The sequence below is a fragment of the Haliaeetus albicilla genome, chromosome 16, assembly GCF_947461875.1.
Source record: "Haliaeetus albicilla chromosome 16, bHalAlb1.1, whole genome shotgun sequence".
NCBI classification, from domain to species: Eukaryota; Metazoa; Chordata; class Aves; order Accipitriformes; family Accipitridae; genus Haliaeetus; species Haliaeetus albicilla.
Genome location: NC_091498.1, coordinates 30337737 through 30359331, shown reverse-complemented (window position 1 = coordinate 30359331; position 21595 = coordinate 30337737). Strand labels below are relative to the sequence as shown.

The 21595-nt window shown below is 41.7% G+C and overlaps 1 protein-coding gene across 9 annotated transcripts in view; it reads left to right on the top strand.

Moving 5' to 3' along the window:
* Window positions 1-669: 669 nt before the first annotated feature.
* Window positions 670-21595, top strand: part of SHANK2 (SH3 and multiple ankyrin repeat domains 2) — a 363547-nt gene continuing 342621 nt past the window's right edge. For 4 of the 9 annotated variants that reach the window (XM_069804143.1, XM_069804142.1, XM_069804141.1 and 1 more), the window contains exons 1-2: window positions 916-1064; window positions 10125-10254. The gene's annotated coding sequence lies outside the window, so the exon portion shown is untranslated. Of the gene's footprint in view, window positions 793-914; window positions 1065-5829; window positions 5895-10124; window positions 10255-21595 lie in introns of those variants that run through there. The other 5 variants (XM_069804146.1, XM_069804145.1, XM_069804144.1 and 2 more) reach the window with 3 other exon arrangements.

Below are 21595 nucleotides of genomic sequence, written 5' to 3'. Positions count from 1 at the left end.
CTAACTTTGTTGCATCCATCAAGGACTCAAACTCTGGTTCTCACGTCTCCCGATCTTTTCAGTGGCTTGGCGGCGATCCTAGTTGGAGATGAGTGTTTACCAAAGCGAGCTGTCGGAGATTCAGCCCGCTCCATCACAAACTGCGGTGCGTTTTTTGGGGGATTACCTGTCGAGCCGTAGCTGCCCCCCTGGATTTGCAGGTACGTGGTGTCTGAGAAGATGTGGAGAAACGGCGGTGCGTGAGTGAGATCAGGGAGTCCCGTGCGTTGCCCGTGTGCTCCCCACTGCCTCCGTGCCCACATCTCCATCCAGGATTCCCCTTTCACCTTGAGACTGGTGGTCCCTGCGCCCACCCCACGCGTGGATCTCCTCACGGCTTCAGCCTGACGCCTTCCGTTCCTCTGGGAAATCAATGTGTCAGTAGAAGTTTCTGCCTTCTCGCCGCGGCTGTGGCGTTCGCCCCGACTCGCTGCGGAGTTAGCGGTTGAGGAAGAGGAGGGGGGGGGGGGGAAGCAAGATTAAAAATTAAAAACCCAAGATGATTGAGTAGGCAGGGACCGGCGTTGGCTGAGCTGCTGGCCAGCCCTCCGGGCTAAGGGAACTGACCCAGCCCCGCCGAAAATGCGGGTATCCCGGCGGGATGCCCCTCGCCCTCTCGCTTCTGCGGGGCCGTAGCGGCAACCGGGGGAGGAGGGCAGAGGGCAGCGCCGGTGCCGCCTCTCCCTCGGCGCGACCCGCCCGGTGGCGGCAGCAGCAGCAGCGGCAGCGGCGGCCCCTCGGCGGGAGCAGCCGGTAAGAGCGGCGGCGGGCACCGGGGCGGGGGAGACGGGGGGCCGGCCCCGGGGCAGTGAGGCGGGCGCTGCTTGTGTGAGGGCGGGGGGGGGGCGGCGGCGGCTCTCCGGCCCGGCCTCCCTCCCCTCCAAACCTTTCCCCCCTCAAGCCCGGGAAACGCGGCCCCGCCGAACCCGGGCGACGGTGGAGGTGGCGGCAGCGAGGCGTGAGGGGAGCGCTGTCCCCCCGCTGCCCCCTCACAGCTTCCCGCCTTATCGCGCGCCCCGTCACAGGTAGGCACGGCCCGGGGAGGGTGGGGGGGGGGACACGACCGCGGCCGCCGGTTTTGCCCCGCGGAGTGTGTGTGTGTGAGGGGGGGTATGGTCCTGCCGGGCGGCGGTTCGAGGGATCGGCTCTGCCCCGTCCAGGGGGCGTCGGTGGCTGCCGCCCCGCCTCGCCTTGCATGGAGGCAGGTGGAACCGGGGAGTTGGGGGGGGGGGGGGGGGAGCTTCGGTGAAGGATCCCCCCCGCTCTGGAAGCCCGTGAAGCTGAGGTGCCTGCAGGCGGGCTCCCCATCAACCCCTTGACTTCGGCGGCGGAGTTTTCGTTAGCTCGGCGTAGTTCGGGAATGGCGGGGGGGGGGGGGGGGGGCAAGAGCTGTCGTTCGGCTGGAAGGCTGGGAGCGGTGAAGCGGCGCGTTTGGGGCTGGTGAGGTGTGGGGGGGGGGGCGAGGGGGGGTGTGGGGCTGTGAGGAGGCGGCCAAGGGGGAGGCCGAGGGGTGGGCTGCGCAGGTGCCCGGGTGGACCCGGCCGTCAGGTATAGCGTGTGTGTGTGGGGTGTGCGGGTGGAAGGTGGGGGTGCGAGCGCATCCTGACTTTTAATTTTCTCAGAAGAAAGAGGGCAGGAAGGCAGAAGTAAGCAAAGCAGTAGGGAACGCTAAATCCTGGCTCGAAGCAGGGCCACCTTCCCTCAGCGCGAGTTTGCGTGACTCTGCGGGCAGGTAGAGCAGCGGGGTGAGGTAGGAGAGGGGAAAGGGATCGGAGGAGGAATATCGGGAAAGTGCTTCCCGAGGGCCCCACGGAGTAGTAAAAGCAGTGGGAAATTGAGTCGACTGCTGGTGAGCTGTTGGCATGTTTAGTCCAAAACACCTGTGTAAGCAGGCCTTGCTCTTTAACGCAGGAGAAGTCACAAAACCTCCCGGCAAGTAACTGAAGGCACCCGTGAATTTATTCTTCTCCTGGAAGTTTTTACATCCTTTCCTTTTTTAGATCTTCCTTTTCTCCTTTCCTGTGGTCTTGGCTCTGTTTAACTCCTCTTGGAATAACCTGCCTTGTTGAAGGGAGTCTCTGTGGGGGGGTGGAAATAAAGTCCTCAAAAACAAATGCTATCTTTGTTTAAAGCTATTTGTGGATCAAGGTTGTGACTTAACTGTGAAATAGCAGGGCTCTTCTTTGCTCATATTAAAAACACAATAACACATTAAAATAGTCAAAGTCTTGGGAGGTAACTAGGCTGAAATGTAATTCAGCAGTGTGAGACTTTAATGTAGGTTTTACAGTACCTCATCTCTCTTGTGAATAAATATATAATTAGTGGTAGGCCTTTTTGCAGCTTTTCTTTTTGTGTTTTACTTGAAGAAGTACTTCAGGGTAGAGATTATAATTGATAATACTTTTAGTCTTTCCCACTTTCTTCCTGAGGTCTTTAGCTATGTCTTTAGGTGTTTATGTTTGTTATGGCATGCTATGTTATTTTTATTGGTACAGAACGTTACTTTAAAACTTGTTGTGCGTTGGCGGGTGGATTAGATTTCCTGTGGACCTGTCTGAATTAGACTTGTGATTGCCTAATTGCCTGTGATTGTGAAGAATGAGAATCAATAAACAATGTCGTCCTTCTCGTCTCGTGTTCCTCTTATAAAACATTTGTATCACCTAGCACAGCGTGGCCTTAATCTGCTTGTCATTGTGGAACAAGTAATAGAGAATAGCACATAGCACTGTTATACCTGAGGGAGTACATAGACAAAGCAGCAGTGGCTGTTGCGTGGTCTGCGTGGAGCATGGTCTTTGGGCTCAGTAAAGCGCTGATGAACAGCCCACCTCCTGTCTGCAGTGGGAAACTGAGAGCACTTCCACATCCACCAGCTTAGATGTAATAGGAGACAGCAAGAAAATGGGTTAAAGTATGGATCCATCCTTTTCAGGTGTCTGTTCTGTTTAAAAGTTGTAACTACAATTAGTGAACGGGAGTACCTGCTGTTAAATTTTTGGATCTGTTGTTGGATACCATCGTAAGAATTTTCGGATTTGGGTGTGGATCTGAGTGGAAGCTGACAGGTCCTCAGCATCTCTGAAATGTAGTGAGTTTAAACAGACACCTATGTACATTTCACAGTTCCAAGACACTGAAGTCCCAGCTGTCCTCCTGGATGTCATAGGATATTAACTTTGCCCATATCTCCTATATGAAAAATCCAAGGACTCCAGTTAGGCCAAATATGTTAATCCCCCAGAAATCAAATGAGAGCAGAAACCACAAAGAGAGCATAGGGAAACAGAGATGTCAGTGCTCAGTTCCTTGCAGTGTCAGGAGGGGGTGAGCAGGTTAGCCAGATCCCAGTTAGGAGAAGACCTCCTGGTCTTGTAGAAAGAAGCAAAATGTCCTCAAAAGGCCCTTGTGAATAGGGGCAACACTTTTCCCAGTCCCAAATTTGATGGCCCATATGATCTTACATATATTAGGTATAAGCACCACCCAGGCGTTTGCAATGATTTTCCGCAGCACCTTGAAACTACAGTGCAGCTTTGGTACTTCTTTAGCCACAATTGGTCTGATGGTTTAGAAGAATTAAGTTGAAAAAAGTAGCAGCTGAACTTAGGTAGCCAGGCTTCAGGACTGGCCAAATGCAGCATTATTCCTGTGCATCCTTTCCAGGTGTTTTGCTGTAAACTAGAATTCAAAGCCCATGAAGATACGGCTGAGAGTCAGGGCCATCTTACAAATTCTTTGCATTGATTCTGACTATGTCTTTTGATAGCCCTTGTTTTATCCCACAGCATTCATGCTTTCCCCTGCTGTTAGGTCCAGAAAAAAATAAGTTTTAATTTCTTCAGGTTGATTATCCCCTGCCTCCATCCCAGCTTTTCTCTTTTTCCCACACTTGTGCTTCTCTGTCTCTCAGCTGAGGTTAGTGAAGTTTTCTGTTTTCCTTTAGCTTACAGATTTCTCAGATGCTGTAACCCCTGGGTTACTTCTTAGATCCCCCTCTTAGAAATAACTTTGACTCTTTCTCACTACCGGCTGCTTGCAGCTGGTGGCCAAAGCACTTTCTGAGTAGTTTGCGTCTTGGAGGTAGTACTTCTCTTCCTTGCACTGTGTTCCTGGAGTGGGTGGTCCTGCGGCTTTAGCCTTTTAGGATGTGCCTCAGGTAAGGTGTCTGTAGGGTATCTGGGATGCGAGGAAGGAGGAGGGCTGGAAGGCGTGGTGCTCCTCCAGATCAGCCAAGAGTGGTTCAAGAAGAGAAAGTGAATTATGCAAGAGACTCTAATGGCTTGATCAAATTTCTTTCTTAAGTTTCATTGGCAGACTTCAATTTCACTGCTTCTGAGGTCAGACTATTATGTTGGGGAGTCTGATGAGCGTTCACTGTGTAACAGAACTGCGAGTTTCCAGAGAAGCCCCTCAGAGCCCCAGTGTGGCATAGGTCTTCCCATCAAAGTAGCTTTCCATTAATTAAAAAACTATGCACCCTAGATACTGTGAACTCTTTGGTAAGGATAGTAAAGTTATTTGTCTTCAGCCTTTTAATACTTTTTTTTGACCTTTGCTTATTTCTTCTGTGTTATTCATGTCTCTTGCATATCTGAAACATCTTTGCTGAAACCTACAGGATCATTGCTCTATTTTCTAACGTCTCAATCTTGTCCTAATCAAAAATGTAAATACATGCATAATGATTTGCATGTAATTAACTTCAGAAAAACACTGTCATGCTAAAAATCAATGTTTTTTGGAATCTAATTTTCCTGCCTGCCTGAGAAGTAGCACCTGGAATTCACAAACCAAGAATTCTGAAAATATAAACTACTTTCAGCACTGCTGTTTACTTTCTGCATTTTTCAGTTCAGCCAGGAAAGAACAGTAATTTAAAAATACGGTGATGGTGATTTTTCTAACCAGTTTCTCTCTTCAGTCTTTATACTTCAATAAAAGGCTTCATTGCTTTTTTATTTAAAAATGAACAAACTTAGCACGGTATATACTTACACTCAACTTGCCAGCACCGATCTTGTTGTGATCATTTATGAACACAGCATCTAACACATTACAGAAATTTCAGGGAAAGTACCTATACCTGTGGACAGGAACTTGCAGATCTTGAGGAATACAGGGAAACAGGGAGAAAATGATGTCATTGGAGCTAGGGTAGCAGTGTAGCTGACCCTGGATTTCAGTTTCCCTAGCACAGAGCTTTGTGTATGAACTGAAAGATCAGGCTGTGAGTCTCTGTATGGAACAATCAGTAGACAAGGATACAACACAGGCGCTTTGCCAGCAGTTTACACAAGTGTTTTTGCTTGATGTCAGAGATGCTGAGAATAAAAATTCTTGGGTTCTTGCTTGGTTGTGGACATGATTGTCACTGGCATCTCAGAGATGCTGAGTATATGTATTTGACACAGTCATTCTATCTTTAAGAATTAGCAGATGAGGTTTAATTCATGTTAAAAACCTAGGGTCTGAAATGAGCCCTTGATATGCATCGTTTGCCCAGAACTTAGGTCTTGTTTTAATAGGCTGCCTTCAAGTCAGTGAGTCTGTAAGCCAGCACAGGGTTACTTTGGATCAGATGCCATAGCTTGGAAGGGCTATCCCTATCTGAAAGCGCTCACAGTCTTTGAAAACAGGATTATCAGCAGTACTGCAAATACTGTGTGCTGCTGGAGTGCATTACACTGTTGGTTAGAAATGCATATTCTGGACTCCTTAGGAGCAAACAGAAGGTGCCACTGTTACTGATGATTCAATATAGCAGCTTTAATGTGTCTTTTCTTTCAGGAAGGAGAGGAAAACAGTGTACAACATTTCTGTTGCTACAAATAAAGACCTACTTCTAAATGGTAAGATAAAACATAAGGCAAAATGTGGATCAGATTTAAGTTCAAATTACATTTGAAAAAGCATTTTGATTTTCTTTGCTGTGACACATTTAGCGTATGGTTCTGTCTGATATCTGAGATATGGTAGCTGTATTTCATGCTCAACATGGTTTCTAATACATTTCTGTATTGGAAATAAACAATATATGATCTCTCACTTAAAAAAAACCCAAACAAACCCTTTTTCTGCAAACCAGCTAAGTTTTTAGAAACCAGGTAGGCTACTGTGTCTTTTTGATTGAAAGAAGCATGGGAGAGAAATGCACCCATGTTCACTCTTGAGCATTTATTCTTCTTGTGTGTAGGGTCTGTTGTAGCATATGGGGAAATGTGCATTGTGCTCAGCAGTGTAAGTGTGCTGCGAAGAACTCCATAGCTATGCATGGTTGAGCAATAGGGTGCTTAATGAGAGGATGCTGAACCATGCAAGAAGTGTTGTGCCAACGCCTTAGAGGCACCAGAGACCATGCCTTTACAATTAAATAAAGTAGGCCAGTGGCTGTTCTCCGTCCCCGAGGCCAAATGGCACAGCATAGCTCCCTCCCGCTCACCTGAGCTCGCTTCCTTTCCAAAACTGAACGACAGTGACCAGACTATCTGTTGGAGATGGACCCTCGGGTCTCTGAGTGCCTGAGTTGTGCCCGTTCACTTGCTTTCTGGGATCCTGGGGTGAGCAGGCATAAAACATGCTAGTGAGAGCTCAGGCAATTAAGTCGCAAACAATCTCTGGCCTATTATGTTTACTAGTAAAGCTGTAGCTGTAATGTTCAGGACCTATGGTGTCGTTCTTCTGAAACTGTTATTGCACTTTCATGTAGCAGGGGTTGTCCTATATAATTGATTTAAACCATTTCATTCCAGCGTTTGGATTCTAAATGTCTCCGGTTTAGGTTTTGGTAACACTGTTATACTTAGCCATGTACACCGTTTCATCGTTGCAATTTCAGATTCATAGTGCATGCGTGCTTTTTGTTTAATTAAACTTTACTGACAAAATATCAGCAGAGCGAGTACTTGACAAAATTTGAGAATTGTAATGAGGATGCAGTCGTTATGGAAATACGGTTCTGGGACTAACAGCCTTGCAATTACAAACAGAGGATATTTACTCTGTCTGAGTAAATTTTGAAAGTGAACCTCAGAAAAAGCACTTAGTTAAATGGTATTTTTATGTTCAACACAGAGACTGTGAAGCTATGAAGCCAGCAGTTTAAGTTCTAAATTTAAAGTTTAATCACCAGAGTATAACAGAGAATATGTTCAACAGTCCTTATTCTGATTATCAAGATACTCCTCCTTTAATTTGTGTTAACACTGCAATGGAAATATTTTAAATCATCCAACCATTCCACTGTCATGACTTTTACCTGGGGATGCAAGAAGAGGCTGTGTATTTTGAATAGTTTGTGACTTCCGCAGATCATCCTTTCACATTGTTAAGTCTCAGGTAGGGAGATCTGTTACTGGGTCATTTACACAAGCTAACAGTCACTGATGGACACAATCACAGCTGGAATGAAGCCCAACTAGAGTACTGAGGGAAAAAGGGGTAGGTGAGAAAAAGAAACAAAGATGACATATTAAAGAAGGAGAGAAGTAGAGATGGAGAGAAATGACAAAGAGTGAAGCCTACCACAGTTAAAATGATGCATTATGTTAATCATAACCAGAGAGAAAGTGTTTGCTGACCTTAATGTGGGACATGTAGGTAAAAACAATCAGTGGAAAAAGCAACAAGAGAAGTGTCAGAAAAAGTCCTTAAAATGCCATGTATTTAATCCTGCTGGTAAAAGAATCTCTGTTGCTGGTGAAAACTAATGTCTCTGTTTCCCACCCCATAAGAAATGTAAAATTCTTTCCCAAATTTAGCTTTACTACTTCTACACCCTTTGGCTTTCTGCATTTCTGGTTGAACTGGTGTTCAGTTTCTTTGTTAAGCTGTAAAAGTCACAGTTAGTCAAATCTGCAGCTGAAAGTCTATGATGTTGACTTAAGTATAACAGACTCAAAGTTACTTACCCCTTCTTGGGAAACATTTTAAGTGTCTCTTCTCAGAATTTTTTTAATAAGAAATCTGGATCAGTTGTCTTGGTAGCTTAAGGTGTCACTGACAGTGCATTATACGCTGGCTCCAATCTAATTTTTAACCAAAATGTAGGCTATAATTAAACCAGGCATATAATTAAAGAATTTGAGATACAACTTTTCTGGGTACAAAAAGATGCTTTTGTAATGAGAAAAGCCTGTGCTCAGATCCCATCAACCTAATTTAAAAGGAGGGCTGATTGCAGAAACTGTGATGTGCAGTAGGCTGTTAGTGAATTTTGTTGATGTTCCTCATAGGTATATTTTGAAAGCGGATTTTCCAGTGAAAGAGAGCGATGTGAATAGGGTGTGTCACTGGAAACCATGTTGCATTTAGGCTAACAGTCACATTTTGGTTAAAATTGTTGTGTATTAGCATTTTCCCATTTCCCCACTATTTTCTAATGTTTTACTGACCACTGTAACATATGGAGGTTTTTTTCAATTAATCAAAAAGCGTGCACTGAGTTCCTCCGCCATGTAACGCCCCTTATGCAGTTACGAAACCGGAGGGATTCCCACCTGAGTCGTGCCCCACTGCCATGCTGCAGACAAGGAGGAGGAATCGGAAGTCTGCCGCTGCCGCTCGCCTCCTCTCTGGAGAGGGACTTTCAAAAGACCTGAGCTGATGAAAAATGTAGTGTAATAAAACTTGTACCACTTGCCAGCCTTCAGGTTACTCCCAGGACATGTCCTTACAGCTTTGATGTTAGCGGTAAGAGTAAATTTTAAACTGGCAGGTAACTGACCTGTGGAAATCTTCCACTAGCTCTTTCAGACCAGCTGCTTTCCAATTAAGTTCCCCTTACAGCATGTCATCACTGTAGCAAGCTCAGTAATTTGGCCCATTAATTTAGTCTAGCGTGTATACATATCCGTAGCCATTATTTCTGAAAATAGATTTTTAAGTACGCTATAAGTGATTGTAGCTGTATGAAACATTGTGTCTCTCTTAAATGATATCTATCCAATTAGACAGTATTCTCATAGGACATGACTTTGGTGTAGTATATTGTTATTAGTTTTGTTATTATACATTACTTTAATAAGACTGCAGAATGATCCTACCATCAGTGCAGTGGACTGTACGATTTCTGTCTTCTCCAGGAAATATTAAGATAGGATTTTCTGAAGCATATTATAGCTTGAAAAATGTAAGCAAGAAGATGATACGCTTTCCTACTACTGATAGTCACATAGCCTTTGTTACCCTTTGTCTCTTCCTAGGAATAATAAAAAGAAATGTGACTGCTGGCCAATTATTTTTTTTTTACTTTATCCTTGGTTGTTTTATATATTTTTCAGTAAGAATGTCTTGTATTAACTCCCACTGGCTGGAATTGCTGTGGGAGCAACAAAAGTTGGTGTGTACCCAAGGACCTAGTTCAGCTTAGTCATTGCCCCTCTCCTATCACGTATTGTTATGCTGTTCAGATTAGACCTGAAAAAGTTGAAAAGTTTAAAATGAAATGGCAATGTTTTTTGGTAGACAAGGCTTGTCTACCTGTCTACTGTAGGCAATTGCAGTTTATAAGCATGTAATTTGATTAGGATCAGCAAGATGTGTCAGCTGTGGGCTCCTGAGAGGAGGGATCTAGATGAGGACTCAAGCAGAGACACCTTTTTGGTTTTTTCACTGCCTGCTATCATAATGAAGCAGGGCCAGGAACCAAGGCAAAACTGGGGCCTGTACTGAACGGCTTACAGGGCTTTACTGCTTTAAAATACATTTAATTAGGGTTGGTTTCAATTCACCTAACTTTAGTGGTTTAAGTGCCTTCAGTGGTGAATAGAGAATGTTCCTTCCGAAGAGCCCTTCTTTCCATGCGGCTCAGCCATCTCTGCAAGGGTGACTTTCACTCTCCCGCCTGAGCTCGCAGTGGTGGCCGCTTGGCCGGGATGGCAGACCTGGCTCCTGTATCCCATCGAAGTCTTCATTTGTGCTCTGGTGACTCTCTGGCTTGAGAGAGGAGGATCTGAGGAGCTTCCAGGTGGAAGGCTGGCTGCTGCGTTCACCGTTGTCTTCTCTCTAAAATGGGCCTGAAACCTGCTTGGGAAGTCAACAGCCCACAGAAATTTAACGCTTTTCCCGTTTCTCACTTTCAGCCCTGTTACAGCCTCTTCGATCCATCCGCTCCCCATCAGAAAGCACAAACCCAGCAGGAGGGAGAAGCGGTCTGCAGGCTCGCCTTCGTGGGCACCAGCCGCCATACGAATGACTGCTCTTGGATGCAAGGTAAGGTCATACGGGGAAGAGGCTTCTCACATGAGGGAAGAGTGATCTCAATGTCAGCACTAAATATCCCTCCTGGCCTTTCACCCCACAGAGGTTGTCTCACACCTGCAGATGCTGTTTTTTCTGTTTTCTTTCCCTTGGCTATAAGTCTGAGATCCCCTCAGTGCTGTCCTCTGTGTAGTTACAACTTGGTGAGGGATGAGAGCTGGTGACAGAGATGCAACTGTCCCTCTCCTTCTGCAGTCTGACCTTAGTTTCAAAGTTTCCTACGACTGCCACTGCTGCTGATAGTCGCTGCATACCATCTTTACAGTTTGTCCTCTGATGTCTGCCAGCTTACCAGCCTGTAGTTGAAGTGTCATCTATGCTTTGCAAACACCACGAGCACCACCTGCAAAACTGAACTGGACATAGCATTTTTCCATCTGATGAAAAAGCATTACATCACAGAAGAAAAAACGTGCTTTTTTTTTTTTTTTTTTTTAAATGCTCTTGCTGCGTGAACCAGAAAAGTGTGCTTCACCTTGCCATCAGCATAGTGTTTATCTGATAGTGAAGGTTACCTCTAAACAAATATTTGAAAATGTTATCAAGATAGAACTTAGCTTTTGACAAATTTTGCTTTTTACTCTGGCCTTTACACTTTTATACTCAGGTTTGGAAGGTCATGTTTTTGTATCACTGTGAATGCTGCTTAGCTTGTCAGTCATCTCTAAAATGAATGTGCAGAACAAAGCAATATGAAAGTTTTAGACTTCAAAACCCGTGAAAAACATTTGAGGAACAAAAGTGTTTATTTTACATACTTTGAGGTCCTCAGCTGGTGTCAACAGCTCTGCTGAGGTCAGTTAGTTACGCGACCTCAGAGCTGACTTCAAAATCACAAGCATTAATGCAAAGAGCAGGCACTGTGAAGCAGCTTTTAAATGCCACATGGAAGAAAATATGTCTAGATCCCTAAAAGATCTATACTACAAAAAACAGTCCAAGGTAGTATTTTGCTTTTTTACATTTCTCCTTTCTCCTGTTCTCCTTCCTATGATATCCCAATAATACTGTATTCTTTGGTTTTTCTCCCGAGGAGGGTGATACCTCCCACACAGCTGTGTGATGGCAGTGCAGTAGCTTATATCCCATGGAGTTGGATCATAGTGTGTCACTGTTTCTTTGGTTTCCAGTGGATTATATTTCTAATCCCAAATGTCTATATACAACAGCGTTCTTGTGTCTGATGGCTTTTCCTCCTTCCCTTCTGTTGAGGACATGATCTTCATTTTTAATGAGTTCTTGAAATAAGAACCTTCGTTATGTTTCAAAGGCAGAAAAGAGAAAGAGGAGCCTTTTTTAAAGTTCAGCTGAAAACTTAAACACTTCCTTGAAATTTTCTTTCCTATGGTAATCCACCTATTTGGTATGACTTTCTCTTCTGTCAATAAAGCTGGACTAAAACTCGGAGGATTACTATGAAACTTTCCTCACATGAGACTTTAGATTCACAAAGAAGGTGTAAAACTCCATGAAAGAATATTGCGTAGTGAAAAATTACTTGTGTAGTTGTATGTTCATTATAGTCATATTTATTGATACCTAAGAGTCTATACTTTTTAACCTGAACTGAAAATGATACTGTGCTGAGGTCCTCAGATATCAATGTTTCCTTACTGGTTATCTAGGAGTGTAAAATGGTCACATGAAGTGTAGTCTAATTAATGGCCTTTTTGTAGTTTATGTTGCATATCAGTGTAATCGTTAACCCAAGCCTTGCTCTACAATGTCATTGCAAAATATTTTGTTCTTATTTTTTTTCCCTGTTAGCTCTCCTACCATTTGGCTACAGCTGAATTTTTTTGTGAAATTACTGTTCAGTCTTTCAGCTTCTCTTCAGTTCTGTCAGCTCTTACTTTGAAACCTACATTTTAATATCTTTCTCTCTTTTTTTTTTTAACTGCTTGAACTAGATGGTAGCTTTAGCTTTTCAGTTTGGAAATTTGGGCTATTTTTCTTTTTTTTTTTTTTTTTTTTGTAAACAGTTTAATCTATTGTAATCTCTCAGTAAGTAACCATAAATCATAATATTTTAAAAAGTTTGTCAAGTGAAAAGCATCATGTATACAAACTTTTAAATATGTCATCTCTGAAAGGCATCTGTTCAACTGGTGACCAGAAGAGTGAGCAAGATTCCTTGTTTTCCAGACCTTTATTTATATGCCAGCTGGTTAAGAGATAAGGTCTTCAGATTTCCGTGTAAATATTACATCTTTCCCTGAGTAATAAAGAAATTCTGTGATTGTAGAATTAGATTCACAGATGCAAAACAACAAGAAAATAAAGCTCAATATGAAAATGAACAACAACAAATTTCATTTGTGCTTTAGACTCACTTTCTATTGAGTCTGTGGAATCACATCAGTGGGAGAGCTTGGGTCCCTTTTGGCCCTTTGGCTGATGCACAAGTTCTTGATTTCCTAAACATCTTATGTTTCCATGTGCTCAGTCTCTATGCTTCACCCACAGATTAATTTTATCAGTTTCTCACAAACTGTATACAAATGTTGCATTGCTAGTTGCAAATATATAGAAAAATGTTTGTGCTCCAGTAGCACCTAGAGGTGTTAAACAGGTGGCATTTTGTCCTGCTATGTACGGTAGAGAACATTGATTTTGCCTTGAAAGCTGTCTGCCTTAAAAATAATATAAAAATGGAGTGTAAAAAAAAAACAGCAATAGAGCTGGAGAAAGTAATCAGTATATATAATCCTGGTGTAGTAAAGTATGGGCATAATTTTGTCAGTTCAAACCATGCTAATGTTCTTTCAAAACTAATTAATAAATTTGTATGAAATACTTGAATACTATCACACATTTAGAAAAAGTCATGTAATCATTGAAGCGACTTTATTAGGTAACCATAAATATTGGCTGTAATTGGCTGCAGGGAAAAAGAACCCCAAACATTTTGTACATTTTTGCTTCATGACTATCTTACATACCTTGGTATTTCTGTCATGTGAAAGTCTGAGAGGTTGGTGCAGTGGATGCCACACCTTATATGCTACCTGTGTGTGTAAGGGTTATTTGGTTAATGCTTATTTTTGTTTCAGGCTTCTTGGGGAGCTTGTAGAGTCTCTGTCACTGAACACTTGTAAGAACAAGTAAGAGATACCTTTTGGCATATACCTAGGTCTACTTTTGTCTTGCTTAGGGGCAGAGAATGCGCTAAACACCTTCTTGATGTCTGTTTGGCCCTAATTTGCCTGGTATTTGATCTATCCGAAGTGGTCTGCTAAAATTTTGCTGGTAAATAGTTTATGAAGCTGAGAAAGTGTAATTGAATTTGTTTTTCCTGAAAAAATTTATTCCCTGAATGTTGCACACTACTTTTTTCTACTGATGATAATCAGTTAATCGTTTCTCCAAAATGTCTTCATTAATTCACCTGTGTGTGAGGAAGACCAAAATCCCTTGTTCATTAGTGTAAAGCATTTTGCTAAAAGAACATGTAGCCCTATCCGGGGGGGGTGTAAATTCCTGCTCTAGTTTCTGGATGTGGATCATTTAATTAATGGACTGGCTGATAATGGGGACATGCCTTTAACTCAGGCTTTCTTAAAAAAGGACAAGAGTGTGGCAAATTCCTGGCAGCTCACTGAATTATAATGCTTTCAGAAGAGTCACTAAAGTAGTTAAAAAATATTCTGGGTGCACTGATCAGTTGTTTAGTCGGATGAATGCCAACAGGATGTCTGTGTTCCTTGGCTGGAGCTTCTCAGAGGTAGATGGAGAGACTGTTGGTATTGTCACTTCTGGCAATATAAAAAACTCACTGGAATGATGGAAATTACCTTTCTGTGCACTTCTCTTCCATTGCAAAGGTCATCATGATTTCTTAGGTCATGATGGAATGTGTTGCCCCGAGGACTGTTCAGTGAGGTCTCCTAAACAACATCGTTAAGGTGGTCCATCCTTCGTAAAATGCTTAGGTTTCTGTGAAGAGAAAAGAGTGTGGTGGCCTAAGAACAGTTGTTTTCAATTTCTTGAAAAGGTTGAAAAGAAATGTTTCAAAACCAGTGAAACTAAATTATGTGTAAGCAGTTGACAGTTATGTGCATTTGGAACTGTTTTTGGTGTCGTCCCGTCCCCCCCCCCCTTTAACTATTGCATCCTAAGCCACAGTAATGACAATGATCCCAAAATCAGGCATTATTAAGGTACAAGGTTTTTGTGTAGTACATTTAAACTCAAGATCAGAGAAGCATGCAGAAGAAAACTTCTGCTGACTTTTAGTTCTACCAAAGTAAACATTATTTTAGTTCTGTTGGCATACTCCTGAAAAGAAGCTGCAAACAAAGTTTGGTTGGTTCAGTAGGATTTTAGAAATTTTATTATGGCAAAAGAAATATGTAAGTTAGATTTTAATTTGTTATACCCAGAGCATTCACATCTACTTTATACCTTGCCAGGAAAAAAATCTTTAACTGCTCTGTGTTTTATTTCTTATTTACTGGATTGCATTCCAGAGTTGCTGAGGAGATTGCTGTAGTAAATGTCATTGGTGGCCATGCGATAAGGGAAGTCTAACCTACCAGAGCGTTTGGTAAAAGTTTTCTCCCTTTCTCAACAGAAATTTGACAGGCAGTTAAAACCAGAGGCTGTAAAAACCTTCAGGCCAGGCAAGTATGGGAAACGCAGGGCAGCTATCACTTAGGGCTGGGCATGCGTGGAAGGAGTAGGACTGGTCCCCATGCAGAACAGTCCTAAAGCTAGAGGAGCCAAAGAGCGATGAAGCCGAAAGTCAAACATTGTCATCCTTTGAAATTTCTGGGCTTATTCTGACTTAAGTGGTGCAAGGAGAAAGGGTAGTGTGTAGCTACAGGACACTTGCGTTAGACCTGGTTATAGGGATTGTCACAAACACTGGCTGTCCTTTAATAAGCAACTATTCAAATATGTTGTAACTGTGTCCTTTATTTTAATGTTAAACAGAGGTGAATATGTTGTAATAGAGACCTCTTGGTAAAGGGGATTACGTTATATAGGTTTGAGATGAGAATGAAAATAATATACTTGAGGTTTGAAAGAATTATAGACAAAGCCCTGAAAGTCTCATCTAAATCATTGAATTACATCATTCCTGTACAACCTGTGTGGTCCTTCAACAGCAAAAGGCCTCACAGAGATGTTAACATTGTTTAAAGCACTTTATATAGTGCAGTCAATATGACTTTTTTTTTAAAAGTCTATGATGTTGTATGAGTATCTGATGCTTAGGGAAAGGCTTTAAGAATAGGGCAACTATACTGCAATATGTCCCATTCTTTCCTCTGAGCGTTTGTGTTTCAGGGGCTTTATTTAAAGCTCAATCATGCAGCCTCTGTGCAGAACAGTTACTTGGTGAACTCAAGTTGGTACGTGATTTGTTTTCTCAGGGTCTCAGATGTCTGCATGTCAGCCATCATCCATGGAGGGATGGATTGCATACCAATACCTGCTGTATTATGACATACAAGTTCTAATTTTAAAGAATGGTGTTTTTAATTTTCAGAGATCTACACTGTGTTAGGCATGGACAAGAAGGTCCTTAGAAGAGGACTGAGGACATAATTTTTCTGCTATGTAAACACTTAGTATGACATAATTCTTTAATACTATATATCTCTGCATCTCATGAAGGATGTAGTGGAGTTGGATGAGATACAAAGGGAGAATAAAGCAGCTGTGACTTCAGTTTGGAGAGGAGAAGGCTGATTGTGAAAGAAATGAAGTTTTCAAAATCATGAAGGTGGCAGATTAAGTGTATGTGGAACTGTTGTTCATTGAGTTCGCAACATGAGAGCTAAAAATTGAAATTTCTGGTTGAAATTGGTAGATTGGTTTAAAACAGATAAAGTACGTTTTTGCACAGTGGATATTGTACTATGAGGACTTTGTAGCATATGACTACCAAGATGAAGCTTGTAATAAGGGTAAGAGGCTTCTTGGAACAATGCAAAAAGATTTCCACAAATGCTATCCGAGTAGGACTGGGTTAAAACCAGACCATGACATCTGAATACTGTTGGACTGAGGAATGTATTGACCTCAGCCTTGCAGTTCTCTGATCGGTTTGGTAAGGAAAACTGGTCAATGCTGGCAACAATGCATTGCCAGCGTGACAGTTGTTGGAAGACACTTAGGAATTGCGCTTTTTTGGGGGAGAAGAGAATCTGAGGGTTTGTTTTTTTCTTCTCTCTTTATGAAACAATGTCTCGATGGATAGCAGGTTTTCAGAGCATCTAGGAGCACTAAAAGTAAACCTTAGTGCATTATGGGGAAACTCAGTAACCTCTTAATTGAAAACATTACATTTCAGGTGGGACTTTTACTGATAATGTTGTGTTTTAAGCTATTAAAAATATTGTTTGCAAATTGAACAATAGATAATGAGCATAAATATCCAATTTGGTAATTATGATGCTAGTAGGTCATTAGCAACTGATTCTGTTAGTACTTAGTGATGATACTTAATTTGAGTTGCTTACTACTGTGTTTGCATTTCTTGGTACTAATGAGGCATGCAGGATACTCATGTGATTTGTCCTCTGAAGATTTATCTGAAAAATACTGCTATAAACATAGTCCTTATTGTTTTCCCCTCAATACCATTTATTCCCTTTTCTGTTTCACATTAATAATCAAGTAGTTGTAATTTCCATGCTTGTAATTTCCATGCAAGTGCCTGCAAAATTTATGTTCAGAGAATGTTCTTTGTACTCCTTTTCAGTGCCATATTAATTTCTTCCAATTTGTCTGTGATTGGTAATGTTATAATGTCCACAGTACCAATAAGAAAGTATAATGATATGACTCATTGGAGTTGAGGTGCTGTGTAGATAGCATCCACTCCCGTCACACTGCAGTCAAGGAAGGTGAAGTGGAGGTAGGAGGTAGATGGAGAGAGAAGACTTGCAATGCAAGGCACGGCCAAACTAGCCATGGCAGGTGGGCTTGTTAATAAGGAACCACAATAGGTTTTGGCTAGATAACATTGGATAGGTTAGATTCATGGTTTTGCCATAATGCTCATGGTATCTCTCCTAGCTGAAGCTGTGGCCGATAATCTCACTGAGGCAGTGATGCAGTATCTTCAGAGCCCTTGATGGGTTTTTCTCGAGGAACGTGGTCGGTCGTACTTTGAATGTATGCTGAGCTTCGGTGACCAATGGCAGCCTGTGGCAGTGAGTTCCTCAGCTTCACGGTGTGTTTTGAACTCGTGAGATTCACTTGCTGTTTCTTACTCCTTTTATTAGAGGAGGTAGGAAGTACTCTGCTTGTTCTCTCCAGGCACTCAGAATGGTATGTACCTCTCAGTAAACTCTCCCCAGTCTTAAAAAGTTGTAATATATTTTCTTCTTCTGTGCATGCTAGCTGTTTTATATATTTATTTTCTTGGCCAGCTTCTGTATCTTTTCTAGTTCCACCCTAGCCCTTTCAAGACTGGCAGAGGAAGACAGAGAAAGAATAGGGCCAGGACTTGCTTTTCACATATTTATAATGTGACTTAATATCTTTTATTTTGTTCTTTATTTCTTTCCTAATATTCTAGTTATTCTTGTGAATGCAGCACATAAAACTGACATTTACAAAATACTGTCTGTCTTGAATGGCAGTAATTAGCTCAATTTCCATTGCTGTATGTGTAGAGCTGGTTTTGCCCATGTCACTTTGTATTTATCAACTTCATATTCGAACTGCCATTTTCTTACCCAATCATCACTTTCTCCTGCTGCTCCCTGCTGCCAGCCTCTTTCCTCCCATCAGATTTCTCCTACACCTTGTTGAACGTTAATTTGGAAACAATCAGGGAGTGATGTTAAGTTTTGCTATTTGATGTAGCCCTGCAGACAACTAGTGATTCCTCCTCTGTAGGAAATAGGACCCAGAGCTGTTCTTTGGAGGAAGACTTCTCTTGGGACTCCCCCAGGATAGCTCAGAGAGGTCAGGCTGCTCAGATCTTACTCTGTGGATTATTGCCAATAGTGGCTTTTACAGCTATTTTGTGCTCCCTGTTTTTATTTATTTCTTTCATGTAGCCAGAAAAGCATACTTGGTCACCTAGAGATTAAAGAATTGCTTAATGGAAGCCATATACATCTTTCAGTAAATGAGTATTTTGGTATTTCACATGCACAAATGTGCTCTTCACAGTTCCAGATACTTTTTTTTTTCTTTTTTTTTAAGTCTGTGGTGCACCTTGGAATTTTAGCTTAGGTCAGGGTGACACTGTGCAACATTAGCTTTGCTTGATTCCTGACAGACATACACCTTGTATTTTCAGGGGACAGAGGGAAGGGTTGTTTCTGTCTGAGATTGCATTTGAATCAAAATACTCTGTTTCTCAGGGTAAAGATCACTCAAACAGAGGTTACAACTACCCTGTGTATATGAATATTTGAATTCACTTAACGGGCTACATGGCCCTATACTGCTTTGGGGCATATTAACATCTATTTTTTCGGCATTGAAAGTCAGTTCTCCATATAGCAATCTACATATTTGTAGAGCTGGTTTAGTGATCTGTAGTAGCGGAGTGTCTTTTTATAGGTATATATGACTTTTTCAATACCTTATTTTTTGGGCATAAATTTTCTTAGTATTATATTATTTCATGGTATTTATCGGGTTAAACAAAAAAAATTGTGGATAACGAAACTAGGTCACGTGGACAAGACTAATTAACCTGTATATAGGCAGTTAACACCAGGAAAGGGAACAAGCTGTGAACAGAAGAAACGCATGACAAAATGCAGCGTGACCCGTATTTGAAAGTTAAGGAAAAATGTATGTGCTTTCTTTAATTGTATTTAAACTTTCTATATTCTAGACAGATCCAAGTTTGTAAAAATTGAAGACCCTAAATTACATTCATACTATGTGTAGGGATACAGTGCCAAATAAATCCCCTGTGGAAATAATAGCTGATGTTCTGTGCAGTAGATCCTTACTGGAAAATCCAAACTAATAAACAAATTGATGCCTGGTGTAACTCTCTTTACTGCAATATGTTACATGAGCAAGGATTTTATATCCGTGGCTCAGATGCTTTGTTAGTATTAATAAACGGAGTTCCAATAATGTGCCGAATATCTCTGTGGTGATTCAGAGAAAGGACAGTATTTTTTACTTCTCCACAGAACCCAAGTCAGCAGACCTTAAATTCAATACTTTAATACGTTAATAAATGGGCCAAGTCATCATTTGTGGTATACTGCAGAGAGTAAAACCAGTGTATCACTGATACACCAGTCTGAAGCTCATGTCTCGGTGTCAGTAATGGCATGCAAACACAGGTAACACTATCACAGAGATGATGTGTTTTATGACGGGGAGTCAGCATTGTGCAGCTGTGTCTCACAGGTGCTCAACTGGAGGCAGCTGGAGTCAAGTGTCCTTTACATAAAATGTCTGAATCTGCCTTTTTAGGGATTTCTTTTCCTGCTGTAATTCTTTTGTCATGAAAATGTCAGTGTATTTTCAGCAAAAGTAAATAAGCATTGCATAATTTCGTTGATTGGCATGGGTTCTATTCCTCTAACTTGAGATCTCTACTGAGATTTGTGTACATCTGTCAATTTTATTGTCCTTTCTCCCATCCCTTTATCAGAGAAGATGTATTTGCCTGGGAACAGTGACTTCCCTGGGGATGATGGGTTGTTATTGAGACTCAAAATTGATACCTGGTTGTTTTGAACTGAGATTATGATCTTAATGCATTGCTTGCATGTGGCTATCCAAAATGTGCAAAGACTTATGAATGTGTAAGTTGTGGAAAGCTTCTGTATTCTTCCATTTGTTGTGCTTCCAGTTTCGTTGAATTTTTTTTTTGCTATCTGTATTCATAAAGGAAGGAAGAGAATCCTATCCTGAAGTAAAACTATTCATTTAAAACACAATGTATTGTTGGTACAGATGCCAAAGATCTGCTTCCGCTCTACATATCTGCTGTGTTAAAGCACATAAACATGTGTTGTAATATCAATGAGTCTAATCTTATTGAATCTCTCCAACATATATGAAGATAATGCCATTTAGGCAGCTCAAAAAATTCATGGGAATGTTTTGTTACTTGCTATACCTACATGCTGACAAGCCTCGTTCATTGTAAACTGTGATCATAGCACCTTATCAGGCTCGTGCTTTCTTGTGGTTTTATTTCCTCATCTGGTTCCCTTCCAGCTCATCACATTTCACAGTTAAATCCAAGGCTGGATTAGGAAGCTACATCCCAGATCCTGTTGAATCGAGCGATTGCATTTGGGCAGGCAAACTCTTTCTGGGAGTCTGCCTGAAAACTGCTACAAGGAAAGGCTCACATGCCGCTCATCTAAAGAGCATTTTTCCCTGTACTATGTTAATGGAATGAGAAAAATGTATCCCTGGTGAACTGGGATAAGCTGAACAACTTGTATTTTGTGTGGTTTTCACTTTTTCTTGTTTTGCTTGTGATTTTCTCAACGAAGATACTGTGCGCCATCAGATTAATTAGGCCTGATGAATTTTCTTGAGATTACGCAGCAGCAGCCCTTAACCTTTGTAGCTTGTTATATGCATGGTGATTTACTTGCTAAACCTTAACAAAATTTTAAATTAGCATAAATATTTTCTTTATTATTGACATGGCTGTCATAGTATTTTTAGTAAGAACACTTTAATCTTCCATGACAGGTTGATCAAATTATTTGAAATATATTGCTACATTTTATCTTGCATTTCTAATTCCTTTAAATACTGCATGATATAATGCAGTTCATTTCTTCTGACAATGGCAAATGTTTTTCTTAACCAAATTTTTACACCCCCCCTCCCACGCACCCCCAGTGCTAACAATCCTGTCCTCCTACACCAACCTACATGTGTTGCCAATAAACTGAACTGAATAGGAATGGGTTGACCTGTGTGTTCACACCACTGGAGCTGCAGGCAAGACCTGGCAGTTGAATAATATACTTCTGAGCAGGTTGGCTCTCCTTGCACAGGTCAGCCACCACTTTGGTTTCTCTCCCTTTCATTACTCCATCTTTCATCTCTCTTCACTTACCATAGCACAGCCAGGAAAGTTAATAAATTCCCATCTTTCACTGAAATTCCTGTCTTTAAGAGAATGATAAAGAAACAGAGGCTGCAGCTGCCCTCAGTGATTTGTGATTTATAACTGGGGGGAATAATCTCCCTCCTGTTGTCAAAATGGTAAGTGTTTCCACAACAGAGCAATAATTGTTTAGATGGTACGTGTAAATAAAATGGAGCCATCTGGACTGCTGAAAGCATGGCAAATACAGTACTCTGCTAGTTTGAGTAGATTAAG